At 38.8% G+C, this 27,384-nt stretch overlaps 1 long non-coding RNA gene across 2 annotated transcripts; it reads left to right on the top strand.

Annotated features, from left to right (window-relative positions):
- The first annotated feature begins 8,728 nt into the window (after nt 1-8,728).
- Nucleotides 8,729-17,774, top strand: LOC126928234 (uncharacterized). Of its 2 annotated transcripts, XR_007716465.1 has the most exons (3): nt 8,729-9,219; nt 11,635-14,639; nt 16,476-17,774. It is a non-coding gene; the product is annotated as an uncharacterized LOC126928234 (long non-coding RNA). The 2 variants fall into 2 exon arrangements; XR_007716464.1 differs by lacking the exon at nt 16,476-17,774 and having other exon boundaries at nt 11,635-14,970.
- Nucleotides 17,775-27,384: the final 9,610 nt, after the last annotated feature.

Here is a 27,384-nt window from a genome sequence, read left to right as displayed (position 1 = left end):
ATGGGAAGTTCCTTGATTGCTTTATTGTCTATTAGGTCGTGACCTGCTGCTTTCTTGGGGTTTAGGCGACTGATTGCTTCTATGATCTCTGAAGAAGTGAAGGGTTCAATAGGAGGGGACATTTGGAAGGGAGTGTGCAGATATTCGGTAACGTCCGCTGCAGCTATGGAGGAATGGGGTTGGAATACTTCAGTCAAGTGTTTGGCAAATAGGTTGGCTTTTTCTATAGGGCTACGCGCCCATCCACCCTGCGGACGGCGGATTGGAGGTATTATTTGTGGGAGGCGCGTGAGTTTCCTGGAGGCCTTCCATAGTGAGTAGTTGGAGTCGGCTGTGGGGGACGAGCTGACGAGATATTTGTGAAAACGGTCATTATTGTAGATTTTTATAGTTTTGGATAATTTTCTAGTTGCGTTGTTTAGTTTGCGTTTGTCCTCCGGTGTTCTATGGGTCTGCCATATCCTTCTTAGTCTACGTTTTTCTGCTATTTTTTTAATATGTACTGGGGGTATTCGTGATTGCCGATGGACGTTTTTGCCGGTGTGGAGAAGCGGATAGCGTTTATTATGCTCGTGTTTAAGTATTCCGTGGCTGCTTCGATTTCTTCATTGGTTTTTAGTGAAGTTGAGGCTGAAGTTGTGTGTGTAAAGACTTCTCTAAAGAGCTGCCAGTTGGTGTGTTGGTTATGTATGGAGCCATTAGGTGTATTCTCAATGATAGTTGAACTGACTGTTACTATCACGGGGGAATGATCAGAGGAGAGATCAGCCGAGGAATTGATTTGGACGTGTCTTGACGAGATATTTTTAGTTATGAGGAAATCAAGGAGATCGGGTATTTTGTTTGTGTCGGTGGGCCAGTGTGTAGGTTCGTATGTGGTAAGGTAGTTGAGGTTGTTGGTTATTACGCTGTTGAGGAGGTTTTTGCCTCTTACTGTAACCAATCTGCTGCCCCATTGGGTGTGTTTGGCGTTGTAGTCTCCTCCAGCTATGAATCTATTGCCCAGGGTGTCCAGGAAGTCGTCAAAGTCTTCTTTGGCGATGGAGTGTCTGGGAGGGCAGTATACAGCTGAAGTGGTGATTGTACCATGACAGTCTTCTATTGCTACGTTTGTTGCTTGGAGGTAGTCTTTCTGGAATGGTGGAAGTTCGTAGTGCTTAATGTTTGATTCGATTATGATTCCGGTGCCGCCGTGGGCCTTTCCGCTGGGGTGTTGGGTGTGGTAGAAGTTGTAGCCGTGTATTTTGAGGTAGTTTTTATCGGTGAAGTGGGTTTCGGATATGAGCATCACATCGATTTGCTGTTGTTTTAAGAATAGTTCTAGTTCAAATTTGTGCTGAGCTAGACCGTTGGCGTTCCGCAAAGCTATGCGTCTTGGTTTTATTTTGCTTCTGTGCGTATGAATTTGTCCATGAAGAGTGTGAGTAGTGACAGCAAGTTGTTAATTTGCTCAGTTTGCTTCTCGATAAGTTTTTCGAGTCTGGTGAAGTTGTTTGTGTTTTGTGGGGTGGGAATTCTATTTTCTGTGTGTACACTGTGGGTTTTCGAGTTGTTTACGTTTCCTTGTGTTGCCTGCGCGTGGGATACTGATGGTGAGGTGAGCTTTGGGGTCTAGGTTCTTGTATGGTTATGTCCTTGGGTCTCAGTTTTGGATACTTAATATTATGTAGTGTTTTATATGCTGAGCATACTTTGTAGTTCGCAGGATGCTCTCCTTGACAGTGGATGCACTTAGCGGGGGTTTCGGGGGATTTAGTGTATTGGTCAGTGGGGTGATTACTTGCACATTTTACGCACCGGAAGTTATGGTTGCAGTATTTCTGCGTGTGGCCGTACCTTTGGCACCTTTTACATTGTACTATTTCTTTCTTTACAAGAGGTGGTTCGAACTTAACTATGGAGTTCATCAGCCGGTTGACGTTGTAAATTTCTTTGTTGTTCCCTTTTTGTTTTAAATCTATGAAGAATAGTGATAGTGGGTATCTTGAGATTCTATGTTTAATGTTGCTTATGTTTGTTACCTCATGGCCAAGATTTTGAAGTTTGTACTTTAGTTCATCTAGGTCGACTGAGTGGTGGATGTTGCGTAGCACCACACGAAAAGGTCTTTTTTCTTTGAGCTGATATGTGTGGAATTTAGCGTTTAACGTTTTTAGCAACTTAGTTAACTTTCTACAGGCGTCTGGGTGGGTCAGCAGAATTTTCACGTGGTTGTTGTTAATTTTTAACTTGTAGTCCTCTTTGCTGATGTCTTTTTCAATGGTCCTTATCATTGACTGTATGTCGATTACGTCGTCAATGAATATTGGTGGAGGAGGGGGAATTCTTTGAGTATGGAGATTATTTACCTTCTCGGTTGTATTCATGGAGTTTTCCGTAGACTCCAGTATTGAGAATCTATTGAAGGTGGTCACCTGGCTGGCTGGTGGTTTAGTTTGACTCTTATTCACATTTGTCTTGCTTGGTTCCAGCTTGCGTTTTTTCGAGTGATGGTCGTTTACCAGGATAGATGTGTTGCCCCCTTGCCACGGGGGAGGAAAAACGGCGGTGTTATAATTTAGCTCCGGAGAGCCTGTTTGGAATGATAGAGCCATCATCGAGCTAGTTAATTCAGTGTGAAAGAACTAGTCGAGAGGCTGTTAACCCTTAGCTAGGTTTGTTGGATTTGCTTTCGACAGATGAGCGTCACGTGGAGTTTTGTGAATTTCACAGGGCACTGGACACACGTCTCGGCACTCAGCAGCAACTGGATGGTCACGTGCTGTTTTGTGGACTTCGCAGGGCACTGGACACACGTTTGCACGCCTCGGCACTCACCAGCAAACTGTTCATGGTAACGCTGTCGAGGAAAACTATGATGGGTGTGCCTAAGGGCCCGAAATCATCGGATTCGTGGAAAAAAGCCTTCGTTCGGAAAGTGAGGGAAATTGGCGTTACTGTTAATTGGTCAATTTCCATGTTGGTGGTTAGGGAAGGGTGCTAGCCGCCCTAGAACTATCGAAACTCGGCCACGAAGTCATCAATGTCAGCAACATAAGGCATAGAGTCTCGAAAAAACCGTTATCCCTATTTTTTATCGATTTAAAACAGAAACCCAACAATAAGGAAATCTACAACATCAGTCGCCTAATGAACGCTATAGTAAAATTCGAACCACCGCAAATCAAAAAGGAGATAGTGCAATGCAAGAGGTGCCAAAGATACGGGCACACGCAGAAATACTGCAACCATATCTTCCGCTGCGTCAAATGTGCAGGTACACACCCCACCGACCAGTGCAGTAAATCACCGGAAATCCCAGCGAAGTGCATCCACTGTCAAGGTGACCATCCTGCCAACTACAAAGGCTGCTCAGCCTACAAAACACTGTACTCAAACAAGTACCCCAAACTTAGAACAAAAGAGGTAACCTACCAAATACCCAGCTCACCGAAATTCATCTTTACCCCAATCTCCCCAACCAATCAAACACCCAGCCCTACCAAATTCACCACTCCCTCAACCTCCTATGCCCAAGCGGTACAAGGCACTCAAAATATACCAAATAGCCACAGGGATCCTCCTCAAAATAGTGCCCCCAAATCACCTGATACAGACAACGTCTCTAGGCTTGAAAAGCTAATAGAGAAACAATCAGAGCAAATTAACAACTTGCTGTCACTACTCACACTCTTCATGGACAAATTCATACGCACAGAAGCAAAATAAAACCAATGCGAATAGCTCTGCGGAACGCCAACGGTCTAGCTCAGCACAAATTTGAACTAGAACTATTCTTAAAACAACAGCAAATCGATGTGATGCTCATATCCGAAACCCACTTCACCGATAAAAACTACCTCAAAATACACGGCTACAACTTCTACCACACCCAACACCCCAGCGGAAAGGCCCACGGCGACACCGGAATCATAATCGAATCAAACATTAAGCACTACGAACTTCCACCATTCCAGAAAGACTACCTCCAAGCAACAAACGTAGCAATAGAAGACTGTCATGGTACAATCACCACTTCAGCTGTATACTGCCCTCCCAGACGCTCCATCGCCAAAGAAGACTTTGACGACTTCCTGGACACCCTGGGCAATAGATTCATAGCTGGAGGAGACTACAACGCCAAACACACCCAATGGGGCAGCAGACTGGTTACAGTAAGAAGCAAAAACCTCCTCAACAGCGTAATAACCAACAACCTCAACTACCTTACCACATACGAACCTACACACTGGCCCACCGACACAAACAAAATACCCGATCTCCTTGATTTCCTCATAACTAAAAATATCTCGTCAAGACACGTCCAAATCAATTCCTCGGCTGATCTCTCCTCTGATCATTCCCCCGTGATAGTAACAGTCAGTTCAACTATCATCGAGAATACACCTAATGGCTCCATACATAACCAACACACCAACTGGCAGCTCTTTAGAGAAGTCTTTACACAGACAACTTCAGTCTCAACTTCACTAAAAACCAATGAAGAAATCGAAGCAGCCACGGAATACTTAAACACGAGCATAATAAACGCTATCCGCTTCTCCACACCGGCAAAAACGTCCATCGGCAATCACGAATACCCCCAGTACATATTAAAAAAAATAGCAGAAAAACGTAGACTAAGAAGGATATGGCAGACCCATAGAACACCGGAGGACAAACGCAAACTAAACAACGCAACTAGAAAATTATCCAAAACTATAAAAATCTACAATTATGACCGTTTTCACAAATATCTCGTCAGCTTGTCCCCCACAGCCGACTCCAACTACTCACTATGGAAGGCCTCCAGGAAACTCACGCGCCTCCCACAAATAATACCTCCAATCTGCCGTCCGCAGGGTGGATGGGCGCGTAGCCCTATAGAAAAAGCCAACCTATTTGCCAAACACTTGACTGAAGTATTCCAACCCCATTCCTCCATAGCTGCAGCGGACGTTACCGAATATCTGCACACTCCCTTCCAAATGTCCCCTCCTATTGAACCCTTCACTTCTTCAGAGATCATAGAAGCAATCAGTCGCCTAAACCCCAAGAAAGCAGCAGGTCACGACCTAATAGACAATAAAGCAATCAAGGAACTTCCCATAAAAGGGATTGCACTCATAGCATCAATCTTTAACGCTATCTTCCGCCTTGAATACTTTCCTCAGGCGTGGAAAATCTCACTGATCACCCTCATCCCTAAACCCGGTAAACCAATATATGAAACCAGCTCCTATCGCCCAATCAGTCTTTTACCTACACTGTCTAAACTATTCGAGAGGATGCTCACGAATCGTCTCCTTCCACTCCTAGAAGAATTGAAAACACTCCCAGATCACCAATTCGGCTTCCGAAAACAACACTCAACAGTAGAGCAAATCCACCGCATAACCCACATGATCAGCCAAACCCTTGAAAAGAAAAAACACTGCTCAGCGGTATTCCTAGACATCCAACAGGCATTCGACAAAGTATGGCATGAAGGGCTGCTCTACAAGCTTAAAAAGATCCTACCCCACCCATACTACACCATATTAAAATCCTACCTAACCAACAGACAATTCATAGTTAAATGCCTAGGCGCCACTTCCGCAACATTCCCAATAGAATCCGACATACCCCAAGGTAGTGTCCTCGGACCCCTACTGTTCTCCATCTACACTGCCGACTTACCTATATCAAACGAGGTAACAATAGCAACATTTGCCGACGACACAGCACTATTAGCTACTCACGCAGACCCGGCAATTGCCTCATCCACTCTCCAGCGAAGTCTCGACTCCATGGAAAAGTGGTTCGAAAAATGAGGCTTCAAAATAAACGAAAAAAATCCTCTCATGTAACCTTCACGCTCCGAAAACAAACCTGCCCCCAGGTCACCATTAACAACACAATAATCCCAAGCAAGGACTCCGTAAGATACCTGGGCATGACCCTGGACAGGAGGCTAACTTGGAAAAAACATATCTCAGAAAAAACAAAGCAACTAAAGGAAAAACTAAGAAAATTCTATTGGCTCACGGGCCGACGCTCCAAGCTAAACATACAGAACAAAATAACCCTCTACAAGGCCGTAATAAAACCTGTCTGGACCTACGGAATCCAACTATGGGGAACAGCAAGTAATTCCAACATTGAAATACTCCAACGCTTCCAATCGAAAACGCTAAGATCCCTATCAAATGCACCCTGGTATCTTACCAACGAAACAATCCACCGTGACCTCAAGATACCTACAGTCAAAGATGAAATACACAAGTCCAGAAGCAGATATAACACAAGAGTCAACAACCACCACAACCCACTAGTCACCCAACTACTGGACACGACGGACCAGATCCGCAGACTAAAAAGAAAATACCCTCTAGATTAAATCCTTAGTTTCTACTAGAACCAACAATATAAAACTATTATGATCCATGTCATTGTATCACGCCAAATTAAATTAATTACTGAAAATTCTCAACGAGAATTGATCGTAAATATTCTAATAAAAAAAAAATCTCTAAAAAATTCGATGAAAATTCTCATGAGACATCAATTGAAACAATTAAACGCAACAGAGAATGGGTATAATCATATAATTCCTCCCCATTTCAAAATTCATTAATATACATCGATTTTTGTTTTCATATTTGTTTTATGTGTGAAGAATACGTATTTATTGGCATAAAAATATTTTCTATTTCAATTCCTGGTCATTTTAGATCGAAACTTCCAAATATCGTTGATTAAAAATTTTTTAATTTTTAAAATGAAAGGCACATATTATAGGACAAAAAGTTGTTTCAATTATTTGAACATTCTGCTTCATTCCTACAATAACATATTTTATTTTAAATTAAAACAAGAATCAATACTATTGTGTATAACTTTAATGGAGTGACACAGGTGATTTGTAGCTAACACTGTAGCTAACATAGTTTCTGCAATATACCCTTTAATCGAGTAGAAATAAGGGGATTTTAGAAATTTCTATTAACCGACAGTATTGTCAACAAGTTTTAACAATGACTGAAGGTTGCAAAATTAAATATAAAATGATTTATTAATAGCATATGCAGTGTTAAATTTGTAAATAAGCAGTTTATCTTTTAAGAATAACAAAGACACCAGAAAATAAAGATAATATTCTAATTATATTGCAAACTAACGAATAATGTAAAGAATTTATTTTTGTTATCTATATCACAGATTTTAGGTAAAATATTAATTTACTTATTACTAGGAGATTGAATTTGAAATATAATTATAATTTATAAGGGACACCTTTAAACTAGCAGATATTTGGTAGCAGTTCTCTAGCCTTTGTACAATATAACACAGTTCGGTTTAATTGAATTTAATCCCTTTGACCAGCCAGTTTCCAATTTCATTTATGGCATAATCTCCTGACAATTTCATACCCTTCAAAAGAAACACGATTTTCTATTATTGTTTTACAATCGCGGAATATGATCAGTGTTTCAATTAAGCTCCACTGTTTTAATTTCCCGTCTACGCACGATGTGGGTACACCGTTTTTTTTTGTTGTTTTTAGATACAAGTGACGAGAAATTATGAAATGATATTTTAAATTTAAACTGATTTCATTCATTGATTTATTGTAGCGACAATGGTAACTTGTTTAAATAAAGATATTATAAATAAAATATTTAAGGTCTAAAATAATAAATAAACACATGTGAAAACATTAAAGCTGTTATCCTTATTCATGGTCTTGTTGGAACGTGTTTAACGAGCGTAACGTAGGCGTGAAAACGAAAACGTTGAGACTCTTGTGGCGTAAAAAGACTGAATTCCTCATAAAAATACAAGAAACGAGAGAAAACGTGCACATAGTTTATTCTCGACCTGGGATACATAAAACAAAAAAAAAAAAAAAAAGAAAAAGAAAAAGGAACAAAAATTTTTATTGGTTATTTACCGAAACTCATTGTATCATTTTTATTACTCTATATAAAACGTAGAATCATATACTGACGAATGCTATTTCGAATTTCTAACTTCAGAACGATAATTACATATTTGAAATTACCAATAAGTGGTAGTAGCATTAAAAATATGGAATATTCAACGAGATGAAATATAGGTAAGGTATTTAAAAGAAAAAAGATTGAAACGTTCGATGTAAAACGATGAAATTAAATGATTGGATTTGAAAACTTGATTCGGTTTAATAATTCGATGAAAAAAGTATTCATCCTATGAAAAAAGAATTCATGTTCCTGTCGATATATCAACGACGTGCGCCGTTACTTCCGACTGCTCTGCAATTCAAATGCAATACTCGAATATACATGGCGAAAGAAATGGAAATTGAGCAATTTAAGGGAACGAATTACTCTCGCGTCCACGTAACTTCAAAATGTTTCACGTGTCCGTGTTTGCGAAACGAAATTCGTCGTTGTCCAACTAACACGCTTGCAGATGCTACGTTCGCTTTGTTGCATATAGGGCTTAAATATATGAACAAATAGAACGGCGCAACTGTCACTAGCGTAATTTTTAAAGTGAATTAATGCATAATCTCGTCATCTACGTTTGACCATGATTATGGCAGTGATCATTGTTATATACGAATCTTCGTGCAATATATGTGAAAATTCGTGGTTGTCCAATTAACACGCTTGCTGATGCTACGTTCACTTTGTTGCATATAGGGCTTAAATATATGAACAAATAGTACTGCGCAAGTCTCACTAGCGTAATCTTAACGTGTTAAAGTGAATCAATACATAACTTCGCCATCTACGCTTGACCATGACTACGGCAGTGGTCATTGATATATGTGAAGCTTCGTGGAGTAGATGTGAAAATTCGTCGTTGTCCGGTTAACACGCTTGCAGATGCTCCGTTCACTTTGTTCCATATAGGGCTCAAATATGTGAACAAATAGAATGGAGCAACTGTCATTAGCGTAATTTTAACGCGTTAAAATAAATTAATGTATAATTTCGTCATTTACGTTTGATCTACGTTTTTTCATCTACGTCATCTACGGCACCTACGCGAATCTTATTGATTACGTCTTTGGCAGTGTTCGTTGCTATAAATGAAACTTAATAGTTGTTGAAACCGCTCGAAAGTCGTGTTCCTAAATCATTCCCTCGTCTCGTATCGTGTTCATCAAATGGAAAAGGAGATTGTGTTTTAATGAAATCGCTTGTTACTATCAATCTTGCTGTGTCACTCGCATAGGAGAAGAAAGTGAGGAAGGAGAAAAAAATTAAGGTAAGGTCATCAATGAGCAAAATGTTTAATGTACATTAAAATTGAGTCCGCTGCAACCCTCGTGACTTTTAAAATTCCATACGTATATTGTTATACGTAACATTGCCATATTAAATATATTCGATCAAATATTCAATCTCGTTCCCTGAAAGCTGTTCCTGGATATCTGGTTGGATACTTTACGCACGGAAATACAGAGTGTGAACAGTAACAAACCCTCTATGTAGAGTTTTTGCTTTGCTCTTTTGAACAGGTAGATGACATTTTGCTTCGAAAAACGGATATATGTTCCACGGATATGCACATACAGAGTATGTGTATCGATATACACATTGATATACACCTTTGTACAAAGTGTCAAAAAAGTATTTATCGCGGTTTTTTTTTCAAGCCATTCTACACCTTCGATTTGATGAAAATTGGTTAAATAAGTGTAGCGCAAAATTGATCTTGACCACAATTTTCAGTGTCAAATTGTTTTTCTATTGCATCATATAGTGCTCATTAGAAAGGAAAGTTCCGTTCTTTTAGAAAAAATGTTTGCAATTTCATTAATACTTAGACTGATTTTATTCATATTTTAAGGTCAAATATGGAATACAATAACATCAATACTAATATCTACTTTTTTGTGCGAATTACTTTATATTTCAATCTTCCTTGATATGCAGTGACAAGCAAAAGTGTAAACACAGCCCGTTGATTTTATGTAGAAAGCGAATGTCGAAGGTATAATGAGAAAAGAGCATTATTTGACCATTCCACAAAATAATTTACCTAAATAGTAGTTAATTCTATTGGATATAATAAACGTGAAGTAGTACTAGTGGACGAAATACTATGTTGAAACCTTGATTCGACGAGTATAATTAATGTGTAAAACTGTAAACGTGGTTTGAGATGTCCATTTTTGTAAAATGTTTTGTACATTATTAATGTTAATGAAAATTAACTATTACATTTCGTTAATAATAACTTGTAGTTACTGTTACCTAATCTTTACCGATCACTTGAAAAATTAGTTTTTTATATTTATGTGTTTACTTTTTTCGCTCGTCGCAGTACATGTTTAAGTCAGATATGAAATATCTGGCGTATTCCAGCGGCTTTAATTAAATCTAAGATGTTGATATCCTTAATATTGAGAATGTTGTTAGTAAAGTAACTATTTCTATCCAAAAACAAGATATCTTTGAGACAACGTGAATTTTCGTTCCAATTTTCTTAACTTACAAGTATAAAATTTTCATCGCATGATACAATCTATCCTACAAAGTTCTTGCACACGACGAAGCTGAGAACATAGATCTTCTTCAAATATTATTTTTTTCACTGCTTCGTGTGGAATTTCTACTCGACGAGATGTTATTAAACGCTTAAAAGCTTATTATTAAACGATAACATACTTTTTCCTACATGAATGAACATGAAAGACGTCGAGTGAGGAATTAGAACAATTGTGGATGGTTGGAAACTATTATGCTGCGATCTACCATTCGTTTTTGCCTATACATACCACGGAACAAAGGATAATTATCACCGAATTCATCCAGAGCACATTTTCTAAGTTTTACTGTATATGATTACGCCCATTATATTATATTATGTTATTACGATGTTATCTAATTAATTGTTGTCTATTTGTTTTGATACTTATATTAACCATTATTTATAACATAATATACTAAATACAATTAGTATACACAATTAGTATAGGGATTAGTATAAGAAATTTTAAACAGCTTTTTTCAAAAGAACGAATCATTTACGATCCAGGGGTTTTCTGAAACTTTCGTTTCTCGTGATGAGTACTTTATGATGCAATAAAAAATTTTATCTGAAAATTATACTCAAGATCAATTTCATGATCCATTTTCTCTAACAGATCTCCATCTTCCACAGCTATAACAAATAATTTTTTGACACTCTATACATTTAACATCGATTATAATTCTGATAATTGAAACACCGAACATCAATGTGTTTATTCACTACGCCAACACAGATAACAATTAACATTGATATATAATATATATTTGACGATATATATCTGAAAGAATAGAAATTTCATTTAATCGACTATATGACCATACTCGGTTAAGTACCAACAACGACTATCTATCAACCTTATCTTACTTCCTCGAAGATATAGAAAGACTTTAAAAATTTCAGCCATGTGATTTGGTCCTTTAAAATTTAGAAGTAATATAACGATAAAAAACATAGGGTAATCTGAAAGAATTTTTCGCAGAATTTCCTTCCCCTTTGAATTGGCTTTTATACAGAACGACTTTAACCTTTTCAAGGAAATACCTATAGATTGTGACGATCTATGATTTTAAATAGAGAGGTATATCTGAAAAGAGGTGGATGTAAAACGTAGCGTATAAAACGTAGATCAAATCTTTATTCAAGGTGTGGCGGCACTCGACAAGCCGAAAAATCAGCAGTACCCCGGCAGCGACATCTACAGCCCCCAGTGACACTTACAGCGGAACAGGCCTACTATCTACCACAACTATAACTCACAACACGGCCACCTCAAAGGATTTTTCTCTTCGCAGAGAATCAGGTTTTCAAGAACGATCGAATATGTATGCACTTGATTTACACGTGAAGTTGTCATTAAAAATATTGTTGCGTTTAAAAAGATAAATATTGATTTAAATTTAATGAAATTGTTAGTCCAATTGTTTTAAGCTTAAAGATACGTAGGTGTCACATTTATATATTGAAAACCTGGGAGCGGCATTAATTAACAAACCTAGTCACGCGCACACGTACTTCAAAACCATGCTTGAAAATCGATATTCCCTGAAACAATGCATCGTTCTCCGCTACCAATTTATTTTCGCACGAAGAATCAGTCCATTCATCGTTGCCGCCACCATCGCTACTGTAATCTATATTACTCGAATAAATTCTATATCTTGATTGGAAAATCGCATATTTTAACGAACTTTCTGTGTTTTTTTTTTATGATTTTAATTGGCAATTTCCGAAATTGAACTATAGCTTGAGAATAAACCGATAATATTTGAGGGTATATATACATACATCATGTTTTTGATGGGTTTTGTAGTAAAATAATTGTAGAAAAAGCAAACTTTTTAAGAAAAAATTACCATATTCGAGTAATAAATTATAGAAAATTACCAATGTAATTTAAAACTTAAAAAGAAGAATCTATTACACGTAATAAAGCGAAAATTCAATAAAGTGATTACTAACCGTATTACCAGCGACAATCGTGTAACGGCGATTCGTAAATAAGTTAGTCGTCTATTTGGAGAAACGTCGCTGGCAATATCGTCACATTTTAATTACGTCAGCGCTATCAATTGGTCTTGGAAGAAAGTTTTCCATTATGTACATTTGCCCACGGCGTCGTTCCAACAAATGAGTCCGAGTTTTGAATCGCTTTCTCTTATATCACGAATTTGTAACGGTGCTTCTTCAAACTTTAAACGATTGTAATGAATGCCTTTGCGTACAAAGACTGATACCTGGTTTGACTAGAAGCTTCAGCTAATTAGTGCCCCAGTTAATTTGGATGTTCACTACCACGCCACTTATGAAGTGGCTTCGTGTCCGAGCGGATTTCCTCCACGTAAAAAAAAAAGAAAAAGAAAAAGGAAAAAAAAAGAAAAAGAGATAGGAAAAGAAGAAAAAGAAAAAGGAAAAAAAATAGAAAAAGAGAAAGGAAAAAAAGAAAAAGAAAAAAAAACAGTTAATTTGGATGTTCACTACCACGCCACTTAAGAAGTGGCTTCGTGTCCGAGCGAATTTTCCCCACGTAAAAAAGAAAAAAGAAAAAGAAAAAGAAAAAAAAGAAAAAGAGAAAGGATAAAAAAAGAAAAAGAAAAAAAATAATTAATTTGGATGTTCACTACCACGCCACTAATGAAGTGTCTTCGTGTCCGAGCGAATTTTCCCCACGTAAAAAAAAAAGAAAAAGAAAAAGGAAAAAAAAGAAAAAGAGAAAGGAAAAAAAAGAAAAAGAAAAAGGGAAAAAAAAGAAATGAGGGTAATGATGCAAATATTTTTTGTAGCCATTATATAGAATTTCGATGGTATAATTAATCAGTATCAACTTACCAGCCCCTGACGGGAAGAAAGTGACAAAAATAACCTGCAAGCAGATGAGCATTGCAAGTATTTTCGAGTACGAGTTCTTCATGGTTGTAAAAGATCAGGGGATGTTGTCGCTCTAGAATAGGGGAAAATCAGCTGTTTAAATAACTGTTGTGTGGGCACTGGAGTGCGTAGACCAGAAATATCTGCGACAAAAATCAGAATGCATTTGTTTTCACATGATTGGATCAATTTTGTGTAGGACTAAGCTGACTGAACCTAACACGGGATAATTGTCCAACTTACGACCTTAACAAGCCCGCTTGATTCCCTATAAGCGCTTGAAATTGATGCTTGTATTCTTTCGAGATTATCAAGCTTTGCCCCCCCCCCCTTAGATCGTGTTTTCTCAAACAGAAAATATTGGAAGCGTACTCGTTGGCAAAACAGTTCACGGATAGTTCGTCCTCTGCTTGTTATTTGTTACAATACCGTTAACAAATAAATTCATGAAACATAGTGGTATCGCATAAATTGAAAATAAAAGCTTTGCGTATACTTGGGAGTTGAACTTTGGCTATTATACGTGTGTTATATATATATAATACACAATTATATGTACATATATAGAAGATTGCTTAGAATTTGGAGCTTAATAACATATCTCAAAATCATTGACTTTAAAGAAGGTGAACCTTACTTACCAAATTTCCTTCCGCCAAATGATACATAAAAATTGAAAAAAATAATATACATAGTTTTGACTTTCTTCCGCATTATAATTTGAATCACTCGATTTATTCGACTAAAGATAATCAAGCAATAACCTTACTTTACACGTATTCTCATCACGTGAAATAGGTCACATCAGGGATTTTCAAAAGTCGATGGAATATTAATAGCGATTAATTATTTATGCATGTATTCTGCACGGTTAAAGCAATCACCTAGTGAATTATCGAGTTCCAGGAATATCAATTAGTCTTGGAAAAAAGTTTTCCATTATGTACTTTTGCCCACGGCGTCGTTCCAACAAATGAATCCGAGTTCTGAATCGCTTTCTCTCATATCACGAATTTGTAACGGTGTTTCTTCAAACTTTAAACGATTGTAATGAATGCCTTTGCGTACAAAGACTGATACCTGGTTTGACTAGAAGCTTCAGCTAATTAGTGCCCCAGTTAATTTGGATGTTCACTACCACGCCACTTATGAAGTGGCTTCGTGTCCGAGCGGATTTCCCCCACGTAAAAAAAAAAGAAAAAGAAAAAGGAAAAAAAAAGAAAAAGAAAAAGGAAAAAAAAATAGAAAAAGAGAAAGGAAAAAAAAGAAAAAGAAAAAAAACAGTTAATTTGGATGTTCACTACCACGCCACTTAAGAAGTGGCTTCGTGTCCGAGCGGATTTCCCCCACGTAAAAAAAACAAGAAAAAGAAAAGGAAAAAAAAAGAAAAAGAGATAGGAAAAGAAGAAAAAGAAAAAGGAAAAAAAATAGAAAAAGAGAAAGGAAAAAAAAGAAAAAGAAAAAAAACAGTTAATTTGGATGTTCACTACCACGCCACTTAAGAAGTGGCTTCGTGTCCGAGCGAATTTTCCCCACGTAAAAAAGAAAAAAGAAAAAGAAAAAGAAAAAAAAAGAAAAAGAGAAAGGATAAAAAAAGAAAAAGAAAAAAAATAATTAATTTGGATGTTCACTACCACGTCACTAATGAAGTGTCTTCGTGTCCGAGCGAATTTTCCCCACGTAAAAAAAAAAGAAAAAGAAAAAGGAAAAAAAAAGAAAAAGAGAAAGGAAAAAAAGAAAAAGAAAAAGGGAAAAAAAAGAAATGAGGGTAATGATGCAAATATTTTTTGTAGCCATTATATAGAATTTCGATGGTATAATTAATCAGTATCAACTTACCAGCCCCTGACGGGACGAAAGTGACGAAAATAATTTGCAAACAGATGAGGATTGCAAGTATTTTCGAGTCCTTCATGGTTGTAAAAAATCAGGTAATGTTGTCGCTGTAGAATATGGGAAAATCAGGCGTTTCAATATCAGTTGTGCGGGCACTGGAGTGCGTAGACCAGAAATATCTGCGACAAAAATCAGAATACATTTGTTTTCACATGATTGGATCAATTTTGTGTAGGACTAAGCTGACTGAACCTAACACGGGATAATTGTCCAACTTACGACCTTAACAAGCCCGCTTGATTCCCTATAAGCGCTTGAAATTGATGCTTGTATTCTTTCCAGATTAACAAGCTTTGCCCCCCCCCCCTTAGATCGTGTTTTCTCAAACAGAAAATATTTTAAGCGTACTCGTTGGCAAAACAGTTCACGGATAGTTCGTCCTCTGCTTGTTATTTGTTACAATACCGTTAACAAATAAATTCATGAAACATAGTGGTATCGCATAAATTGAAAATAAAAGCTTTGCGTATACTTGGGAGTTGAACTTTGGCTATTATACGTGTGTTATATATATATAATACACAATTATATGTACATATATAGAAGATTGCTTAGAATTTGGAGCTTAATAACATATCTCAAAATCATTGACATTAAAGAAGGTGAACCTCACTTACCAAATTTCCTTCCGCCAAATGATACATAAAAATTGAAAAAAATAATATACATAGTTTTGACTTTCTTCCGCATTATAATTTCAATCACTCGATTTATTCGGCTAAAGATAATCAAGCAATAACCTTACTTTACACGTATTCTCATCTCGTGAAATAGGTCACATCAGGGATTTTCAAAAGTCGATGGAATATTAATAGCGATTAATTATTTATGCATGTATTCTGCACGGTTAAAGCAATCACCTAGTGAATTATCGAGTTCCAGGAATATCAATTGGTCTTGGAAAAAAGTTTTCCATTATGTACTTTTGCCCACGGCGTCGTTCCAACAAATGAATCCGAGTTCTGAATCGCTTTCTCTCATATCACGAATTTGTAACGGTGTATCTTCAAACTTTAAACGATTGTAATGAATGCCTTTGCGTACAAAGACTGATACCTGGTTTGACTAGAAGCTTCAGTTAATTAGTGCCCCAGTTGATTTGGATGTTCACTACAACGCCACTCCCCCCCCCTCCCAAAAGTGGCTTGGTGTCCATGCGGATTTCCTCCACGTAAAAAAAAAGAAAAAGAGAAAGGAAAAAAAAGAAAAAGAAAAAAAAACAGTTAATTTGGATGTTCACTACAACGCCACTTAAGAAGTGGCTTCGTGTCCGAGCGAATTTTCCCCACGTAAAAAAAAAAAGAAAAAGAAAAAGGAAAGAAAAAGAAAAAGAGAAAGGATAAAAAAAGAAAAAGAAAATGGGAAAAAAAAGAAAAAGGAAAAAAAAGAAAAAGAGAAAGGAAAAAAAAGAAAAAGAAAAAGAAAATGAAAAAAAAGTTAATTTGGATGTTATAAAATGTTATATAACCAAGAACTTATCTTCTACTTGGTAGTCGAATAAGAGAAGACCGAGCCATTGAATCGCTCAAATAGATTAGCTGATTCGCTTAACGTATTTTTACTTCCCATGACGTAAACAAGAGCAGAAAGTACACAAGTAATAATACAGAAATGTCGAATGTACAGAGGAATAGATTTCGTTAAATCATTAGCACGTAACATTTCCTTATAATTCTATTTGTGTATAGCAAAATAGCTTGTGTGCTTTCATGAATTATATTTGATATTTAGAAGCTTTCATGTAGGTAGATATATAACTCGTGTTAATTAGTAATTTAACAATACATCATGACAACATATCATTTTCGTTTCTTCGTTTATCTCGTTATGCGCGTAAACGAATGTGTAAATAAAGACATATAATCAACGATAACATGTAGTGGCAAGCATTATAATTATCGACAAAGGAGAATATTGGTGAAATGATTGTGGATGATTTCACTCGGTGTATCGGTAAATAAACTTTGATAGACATTGCCGATGAATTCGCTGTCGGTGAAATCGTGTCGATGAAATAATTGTCAGTGATTTAAAGATAACCCAATTTATTGATCTCTCCTTCATAGAGTTGTACGTCTCTCTATAAAACATATTCTACTTGGAAGGGCTGAAACATTTAGCTTAGTCGCACTAAACTGGACTGGACTGCAAGTAAGAAGATTGAAATGCAAAATTCACGTGTGAGCGCAACGGTTTAGATGGAAAGTTCGATAAGGCGATTATGTATATTAACCCGAAAAAAAGCTCATGGCTTTGCAACGCGTTACTCGCAACACGGAATTTCCCTCGCTGAAATAATCCTATTACAACGATACGATTTTCCTTAACTGATCTCGCAATGTAATTCTCCCTCTACAACTTTTTATTAGGTTTGAAACACGAGAGTTTCGAAGCTCTGCAAAGTCTCGCGAATCTAGAAGTCGAGTTTCAACGTATCTTCGCTTCTTATTTTATAGCTGTTAATAGTTATTATCTCTCTCTGCACGTACATCAAACGAGTACTTATGTAAATCCAAAGGAAACGGAAACAACCGAGAATAATTGAGGATAATTCGAATACGTACCGATTAGTAAAGTGTTTGGCAAAGAAAAAAAAAGGAAAATTGTATCGGAGAAATAGGGGAAAAACGGTGGCGTACATCAAGCAATCTTTATGGCTGTAATACATTTATTATTCATTTATGTTCATTTTCTATCGCGTAACAGACGTTGAAATAACTGGCAGAACGAGCATATAAATCTTGTATCGCTCGACATGACTTCTCCCGATGGAAAAATATTCACCAGCCTGGGATCGTGCATCGCTAATTACTCCGTTACTTTTACATTTGGAACGCGTTTCCATCCATACAAAAAAGCAAGAAGGCAAACCCTATCGCACAGTCATGAAGAGATGCAAAAGCAAGAAACCAACCAACGACATGCCGATCGACATGGTGGAAGCAGTCCTACAGAGGCTATTCACCATGGGACACGGACTCTCCCATTACGAGGGCCGCGAAGAGGCAGAGACCGAAGAAGAGGAAGACATCAGCTTCAGCGTCGTCATCGGCGAAGGCGATGTCGTCGATGCCGCCGGAAGAATGAACACCAAGAAGGCTGCAGGAGTCGATGGAAGACTCCTGGACTGCTGGAAGCAGGAGCTGGAAGCAAGCTGGAACCAGACTGCTGGAAGACGGTCAGAGTAATACTGCTAAGGAAGCCGGGAGAGGATCCCGGTCTCCCTAACGCGTACCGGCCGAAAAGCATACTCCCAGCCATGAGCAGGATCTGGGAAAAATGCTTTAACAAGATCATCGAGAGATGCATCGGAACGGACCCGTTCCATCGGAGGCAGTATGGGTTCAGAAAGAAGAATTAGCTTAGCGAATACCGATAAGAACAGGAAGAAGCTGAAACGGACACAGCGAACGGCCCTGTGCATACCGTACCGTCTCCCACGCTGCACTTTGCGTGTTGACCGGGAATCTCCCGATCTACATAAAGATAAAGATGCTCGGAGAGACTTACGAGAGGAACAAGATCCATAAGACCAGGATCGGCGCGGATGACGGCAACGAGCTGAAGGAGGAACTGGAGGCGCAAGGAAATTAATACCGAGTGCGCTGCTATTTACCAAAAAGAAGATGGACATCGATCATCACACCGTGCAGCTGTTAACCGGGCATGGGAGTGTGACGGCACTCGACAAGCCAAATACCACCACTCGACACTAAATACTGTCGGACGACGGCAGCGACATCTACAGCTCCCAGTGACAATTACAGCGGACCAGGCCCAACTACTACAACTATCACGCACGTCCAATAAATATATAACGCACACACGCTCACCTCTACAGGAGTTTTGGTTTCTATAGGAAGAGGATTGGCAAGAGCAGCGACAGCAACTGTCTCGACTGTGCACACCCTAACGACGATGCAGAGCACGCCCTCTTCACGTGCCCGAAGTGAACGGACAGAAGGATTGAGCTGGAGAACGCTCTTGGCGACGTGGACAATCTGATCGCCACGGTGACCGCCAAGAACGAGAGCTGGGATAAATTCAGGCAATTTCGCAAGACCGTCATGTCTCACAGGAGGGTGACAGCGAAGGCCTTGAAGGAGGTAAGGAGGAGAACGAGAGCAACAACAACTACGCGGAGCAGTGAAGGCAGAGATACAAGACAACAAAGAACCACAGAAGGAGATCAGCCCAGTATTCTGAACTAGCTGAGAAGATGACGAGAGCAATACTGAATATACAGTATACTGAATATACAGAATAACTGCCCGACGAAGAAGATACAACGGGGCATGAAAGGACAACCCTGATGACTGCCGACAGGTTTTACCGGGGTTGTCTGTCCTCAAAGCAAAGGAAAAAGGAGGAGGGGTTTTTAGTGGGTATGGCAACAACATCCGCCCGAGTCCCACATAACCCAGTGATGCGGATCACTGGGTATGCGTAACAGCATTTTCCCCTCCTCACGCAAAAAAAAAAAAAAAAAAAAAAAAAAAACTATACACTCTATCAATTTTAAGTTAATAATTTCGTTATTATATAATTTTTCTTAGTCTAAACTGAATCCAGGAGGAAGAACTTTCATCCAATTACATACTTCATTAATTCATGAATTATATTCGTTACCGTACGTACAAAAAGAAAGTTGACTGATATAAAAATTCAAAGGATAGAACTTCTAATCTCGCGATTGGAAACAGATTCAGTTCAATGGTTTAATTTGCCATTTAATTGAATTCTCTGGCAATTTCAGCGAACTGTGGGCTTTAAAAGTGTCCCGCATTCAAACGCAAGACTTCTCCTCCACCTTTCCCTTTCTTTCAATTCCAACCTCAAGTAATTGACCTATTAATTCGACGATATATTTACATGCTTGCAAGGGATTCAAACAACTTCGTTGCGTTAAATTCGCAATTATAACCAACACGAATGTCTCAATCAATGTGCAGCTCGAAACAAATAAAAGATAATTAACTTTTCAATATAACGATTGATATGTTTGATGAAGAAAAATTTATGAATTTTTAAAAACGTCTCCTAGTACATTTAGCATTGTTATAATAAAAACTTAGAACACATACGCACACATATACTATTCCATGAAATGATTTACACAGCTATGAGTCTAATCCTATCATGTTATAAAGGGATGAACGAACTTTTCCTAATAAATATAACTTTATACAAAATCTTGTTTAAAAAAATTAGTTTTTTATTCTCATTAAATTAATTTAATATCAGAATATATAATTTTAGTCGTTATCAAAATTTTATGTCAAATGCGTTCATAGATACATATATAAATAAATGTATAATCCTATGTATTTATTTCAACTGAATTCTTAACTTAAATATTTATTAACAATATTCTGACGAATATGCAATGAAAGATAAAAACAACTTTATTTTTCTTATAGAATGTCTCATGCTTCTTACTCATTTTATGTTTCTCGTTGTCAGTGCGTAACTACTTATCAGCCGCATGAATGCTAAGTTTTACTACTGAGAAACGAAGAGACATATAGATGCAAATATACGCTACCTCGTGTGAAAAAACATCAGATACATTAACCAGAAGGAATATCCGATACATATAAAATTCATAGCGTAGTTATTTATACATACGGAATATTTCTTTCTGTATGAAATATTCTTTCTTCTGAATTCTTATTATAAATGTATGTCCATTTCCTACCTTAAAATGTCTCTCCTTTGAAAAACTCCATTTAAATATAACGATTAACAAAATATTACCAATAAAAATATTAAAACGAGATGCTGAAAGAACCTTTTAACGAAGTACAAATGATTATTTCAACTTTAATTCTGTTAAATTTGAATTGAATCATTTATAAACCGAACAGGTGTATAAAATTTTATTGCGTAAAAATCGTGAAGCTGAAAATTAGGAACGAATAACGAATGAGTAACCTAGTTTCATTAAAAGGTACGTGTACGCCGATCCGCGTAACAACTTCGACACTCCAATTATTATAAAGCATGTACCCTTCAGAGATTTTTTGCGCGAACGCAAGATACCTTTTACACGTGCAACTGAATAAGTGGAACGTGATTTTCAATATTTCTTCTTGTAGAACTTGTAACAACGTAACTGTTTCACGAATATTTTCCCTGACACTTTTACAACGATGCGTAGAAATCTCCTTTTCTAATTAATAATTTCAGCATTTCTCTGAACAGTTTCGTTGCGATTAAAAAATATACAAAGCTTACGACGTGCTTGTTTAAAAATATTTATATGGAACAAGATTTCGAATTTGTCGCATCAATCGCGATCTCAGCAGGTGTAAATTAATTCGTTCTAATGAACGAATAAATTAAACGGCTCGTGACAAAAATTATCCCTGTCCATGTTTGTTTTTCTAAAACTAATTCAAGGCGAGTTAAATGAATCGCTGTGTACCCTATTCGCGCAGCATGTGTTTTAACGACCAGCATGCAAGCGTTAACGGTGTACTTTAGTTTCTCATGGTTGTGTTAAGCTGGTTGCTCTTAGAATGAGCATATACTTACAAAAGGAGGTGAACAGAAGATAGCCTGGCACCATTTTGGCTCCGAATGGTAGCAGACGCAGAGGCTGCAAACCGAAGGTCCCGGCACATACATCAGTCCATGTGAGATAACTTCTCCTTCGAAATCAATACAGTTTTCTCCTAAAGCCACTGAAAACGATTACCAGCGTCAATATCTTTGCCACTCGACAATTTTTCGTACTTCGCCTCATATATTCTCCATGTTAGACATACCATAAAATATTTCGTGCAATCGCGTATTCCTGTCTAATGTCAGGAATTCTCTTTCCATAGATCTGCGTTTCCCATATTAAATATTTTGCTTATCAGTAAACATTCTTACAATTTGTGATTAATACTGTACGTACAAGAACGTTAAGTTTTTGACGTTGTAATATTTCACATGAAATAATAATGGCTGTATAACGACTAACTTATTAATTAATTAAATTCGTGTATATCAAGTTTCCTATCATTTAATACTTTCGTGTAACTACAGAGATTTGATACTATGAAATGAAATATAAAACTTGGTAAAAAGACGCGCTTCGTTAGGAAATGAGGGTAATGATGCAAATATTTTTTGTAGCCATTATATAGAATTTCGATGGTATAATTAATCAGTATCAACTTACCAGCCCCTGACGGGAAGAAAGTGACAAAAATAACCTGCAAGCAGATGAGCATTGCAAGTATTTTCGAGTACGAGTTCTTCATGGTTGTAAAAGATCAGGGGATGTTGTCGCTCTAGAATAGGGGAAAATCAGCTGTTTAAATAACTGTTGTGTGGGCACTGGAGTGCGTAGACCAGAAATATCTGCGACAAAAATCAGAATGCATTTGTTTTCACATGATTGGATCAATTTTGTGTAGGACTAAGCTGACTGAACCTAACACGGGATAATTGTCCAACTTACGACCTTAACAAGCCCGCTTGATTCCCTATAAGCGCTTGAAATTGATGCTTGTATTCTTTCGAGATTATCAAGCTTTGCCCCCCCCCCCCTTAGATCGTGTTTTCTCAAACAGAAAATATTGGAAGCGTACTCGTTGGCAAAACAGTTCACGGATAGTTCGTCCTCTGCTTGGTATTTGTTTCAATACCGTTAACAAATAAATTCATGAAACATAGTGGTATCGCATAAATTGAAAATAAAAGCTTTGCGTATACTTGGGAGTTGAACTTTGGCTATTATACGTATGTTATATATGTCGGGTCGGCGTTAACATTTGAGTTAGGGTTGAGGGCGTGAAACGAATCCCTATTGGCGCTAGACGTGATCATTATGCAATAAAGGAGATATTTACTAGTGCAAATATGACTATGATGGAATTGGACAAGTAATCGGATAATTAGGTACTCGAGAAGCTAATGACAATGATCCTAGGCTCACTAACGAATCCGCGGTCAAGGGGATGACGGACTCTACTTTTCCTCAGCGTCTAAGTTGTACTCAATATTAATGCACGAGGCAATCACTACGTATCTGAGAGTTACTTGAATCGTCTTTGAGATCGTACCGGAGAGTGGTTCTCCATCACGGTAACGCTGTCGAGGAAAACTATGATGGGTGTGCCCAAGGGCACGAAATCATCGGATTCGTGGAGAAAAGCCTTCATTCGGAAAGTGAGGGAAATTGGCGTTACTGTTAATTGGTCAATTTCCATGTTGGTGGTTAGGAAAGGGTGCTAGCCGCCCTTAAGAGAAAGTTCGAGAAGAGGAAGCGTCGTTGGTGAGAAAAATAGATTTCTCCTATTTTCTCGTAGTTGGGACGAGGACTGTTTGTCGGTTTGAAGGACTTTAGTTAAACAGACCTTAAGATTTATAGCAGGTCCTCGGGCTAGCTGAACATGTACTGTGGAGACGCGTCGACATCTGGTAATCATCTTACTCAAAGAATAGAGTCTGCGTGTGGCGAGCCACGGGACAGAAATCGTTGAAATGCTTACCGTCGTGCCCCGTCCTAAGTATTTCTTTTAAGGAGAGCTATAGGGTTACTTCATGCCTTTGTTAGACAAAACGTTCATCCCTTGACCGCGACTACGTTCGGCGACTGGTTGTCGCCTCGAGCCCGAGCTCACTATCATAAATCTCAAATAAGTACAGTCGAATCGAATGACAACAGTTTCTTAATTCGGCTATGGTGAAAACCAAATTACAATACTAGGGGTCTTCCCAAAGTTCCGAAGGGAAGGTTCCAGTATTCTTTCATCTCCGACATATATATATAATACACAATTATATGTACATATATAGAAGATTGCTTAGAATTTGGAGCTTAATAACATATCTCAAAATCATTGACATTAAAGAAGGTGAACCTTACTTGAACGATGAAACGTTTGATCAGATAATGTTCTTCGTTCGATACTAAAGGAAATTGAGAAGAAACATCGAAAATTCGTTAATAAAACGAATTTCTTTGTTTCTGTGAGATAATAAACTTGATATACGTATTGGTTTTTAAAATCAATATATCTAACCAATGGGCACACTTTTAACAAGGGTGATGGAACATACCAAAAATCTTTCAAGATGGTCTTGGCAACGGAAGAGTCGAAAATATGACAATTATAAATGAAAATTCTAATATTTTACAGCTGACAACGATAAAGAACTCCAGATATTCTCCTAATTAATTTACAACAAATTCGCGTATATGATCGATAGCTGACGTCATTGTGCCCCACAGCCCCTTGTAAAACGATAAGAATTTCCTGGAAAAACTTGTAGCCACGAAATGAAAAATATGATAAAACTTCTAACAAGAGTACTGAGACGAGCAACTTTGTACTTACCCTTTCGGAGTAGGGAACGTGATTAAACGTCCGCGAGTTCGAAAACTTTTGTAAGTCACTGGCACGGCCGCTGCTTATGGTGGGAATGTAATAGATATGGTCGGAGATGAAAGAACACCGGAGCCTCCCCTTTGGAGCGGTGGGAGGACCCCCTTAGCGCTGTAATCCAGATTTCATCATAGCCGCACTAAGAAACTGTTGTAATTCGATCGACTGTACTTATTCGAAATTTATGATAGTGAGCTCGGGCTCGAGGTGACAACCGTCGCCGAACGTAGTCGCGGTCAAGGGATGAACGTTTTATCTAACAGAGGCATGAAGTAACTCTATAGCTTTCCTTAAAAGAAATACTTGGGACGGGGCACGACGGTAAACATTTCAACGATTTCTGTCCCGTGGCTCGCCCACACGCAGACTTTGTCCTTCGGGTAAGACGATTGCCAGATGCCAACGCATCTTCACAGTATATGTTTAGCTGGGCGAGGACCCGCTACGAATATTAAATTTCAATTACACAAAGTCTCTCAAATAGACAAATGGCCTGTGCCCCGACTACGGGAAGATAAGAGAAATCTATCCTTCCACGAACGACGCTTCTCGCTAGCAACTTTCCCCAAGGACAGCTAATATCTTTCTCTAACCACCAACATGGAAATTGACCAATTAACAGCAACGTCAATTTCCCTCACCCTTCGAGCGAAGACTTTTCTCCGCGAATCCGATGATCTCGTGCCCTTAGGCACACCCATCATAGTTTTCTTCGACAGCGTCACCGCGACGGAGAGTCACTCTCTAGTGCGATCTCATCAGTAATCGACCTGTCTTTCGTATACGAAATAATTGCCCCGTGCTCTAACATATAGTGTAACTTAGACGCAAACGAAGGGTAAAGTCCAGTATCCGTTGACCGCGGAAACGTTGCCGGAGCGAGACCATTGTCATAGTGCCGCGAATATCGAAACCTTGCGATTATCTATCGACGCTGTAAATCTCCCTAATTTGTGTCAATAAACTCAACCATTGTTACACCGCACCTATGGCTAATTCCAACGAAGATTCACCGAACACCCCCACCCCCAATCCTGACGTGCGTCCGACATCAGAAGTGGGATTCGAATCGGTTATGACGGTGAACGGAATGAGGGCCATTTTGCGTGGCCTAGTGGAGGAGCTGAATTTGAAGCCGAGTGCGGAACCTACCAAAACTGTGCTACCGGATTTTAACCCCGACATCCCGGGCGCCGATCCAGTCGCATGGTGTACCACTGCTGGTCTGATTATGAAGGGACCACCCCCTACAAGACCGTTCGCTAGCCACCGCTTTGAGCAGTGCTCTGAAGGGTTCCGCAGCAAATTGGTTTACGCAGGGAGTGTTCGAAGAAGGCCTCACTTGGCCAGCGTTTACGGAACTTTTTACGGACGCGTTTTGGTGGCAAGGATACAGCAACCTCGACACTAATAAAGATACTTAACGAACAACCACAGAAGGGCGAAAACACGGCGGCTTTCGCCGCTCGCGTCCGTTCCCTCATAAAGATGAAGCAACATATAACCTTGCCGGAATTATTCAATGCTATCGCCTTTTATCGAGTGAAGTCAGTCGACCGGCGTATCGAACGAGTGGCACTCGAGAAGGATATCCGGACCGAGGACCAATTTTTAAGCGAAATAAGAGTCTTCGCTCACGAGAAGAGGCCGGCGACAAGCAATACACCAACTAGCCCCGAAACCAAACGACACAAGCTGTCCGACCCCCAGAACAAGTGCCTCTACTGCGGTGCCTTTGGACATAAAATGACGGAGTGCCGCAAGAAGATGCGGGCCGAGAAACGGAAGATACGACGTCCAGAAGGAGGCCGACAAGCTACATCGTCCAAGCCGGTTTGCTTCAAGTGTCAAGCGGAAGGACACATCGCCTCTGACTACCCGCTGCGGAAGGAGAGAGGAGACAGCAACGGCCAGGAACGTCGAGTCGAATCCTGCGTGGTGGAGGCCCCAACCGGTAAATTAAGCCTCCAGGGTGAGTCGTTCCCATTTTGCTTCGATTCTGGGGCCGAATGCTCGTTAATTAAGGAGTCCGTTGCCCCGAAATTTCCCGGCATACGAACGGCCGACGTAGTAGTAATGCGAGGGATAGGGAATGCATGCGTTAAGAGTACGTCGCAGATTTTGTCCACCGTATGCATCAACGGTTTTGCGCTCGAGATAACTTTTCACGTCCTCCCCGATAGCCACTTAAAATACGATATCATGATTGGTCGCGAAATTTTGAGCCAAGGCTTCGACGTACATATTACGCGCGACAGTCTCAATATTTGCAAAACGAAAATAGTTAACGCCTGTAATAGGACCGTCGAAAACGAGATCGATCTCGGTGAAGTAGACACCGAGGTACTTGGTAACGATAAGGGCCGGTTAATTTCCATTCTCGAAAGGTTTAAAAACTCATTCATCACGGGTTTCCCACGTACTTGTAACGTAAATCACATCAGAGACCAGGACACACACACACCTCGGGCAGGATGGTGTCCCGGTCGGCATACTTCGAACCCGATGGACCGACGAGAGGAACACATGGCGACCTTGGCGACAATGTATATTGGCGGAGTACCTGAGGATTCATTTATGGCCTAACGGCCCTTCCACCAAATGTTCCAGAAGCGTAGCAACGGTCACGTACGCCTACAGGGTAGTGGGGATAATGAGAGAACAGATGACCGAAAGTAAAAAGATTGTAAGACTCACTCTCGTACGGTCACGGCTAGAGTTCGGAAGTGTCTTATACTTGTATAAACCA

The sequence above is a fragment of the Bombus affinis genome, unplaced genomic scaffold (genome assembly GCF_024516045.1).
Source record: "Bombus affinis isolate iyBomAffi1 unplaced genomic scaffold, iyBomAffi1.2 ctg00000702.1, whole genome shotgun sequence".
Classification (NCBI taxonomy): Eukaryota; Metazoa; Arthropoda; class Insecta; order Hymenoptera; family Apidae; genus Bombus; species Bombus affinis.
The sequence above is the reverse complement of the archived record's forward strand: the minus strand, read 5'-3'. Positions and strand labels throughout refer to the sequence as shown.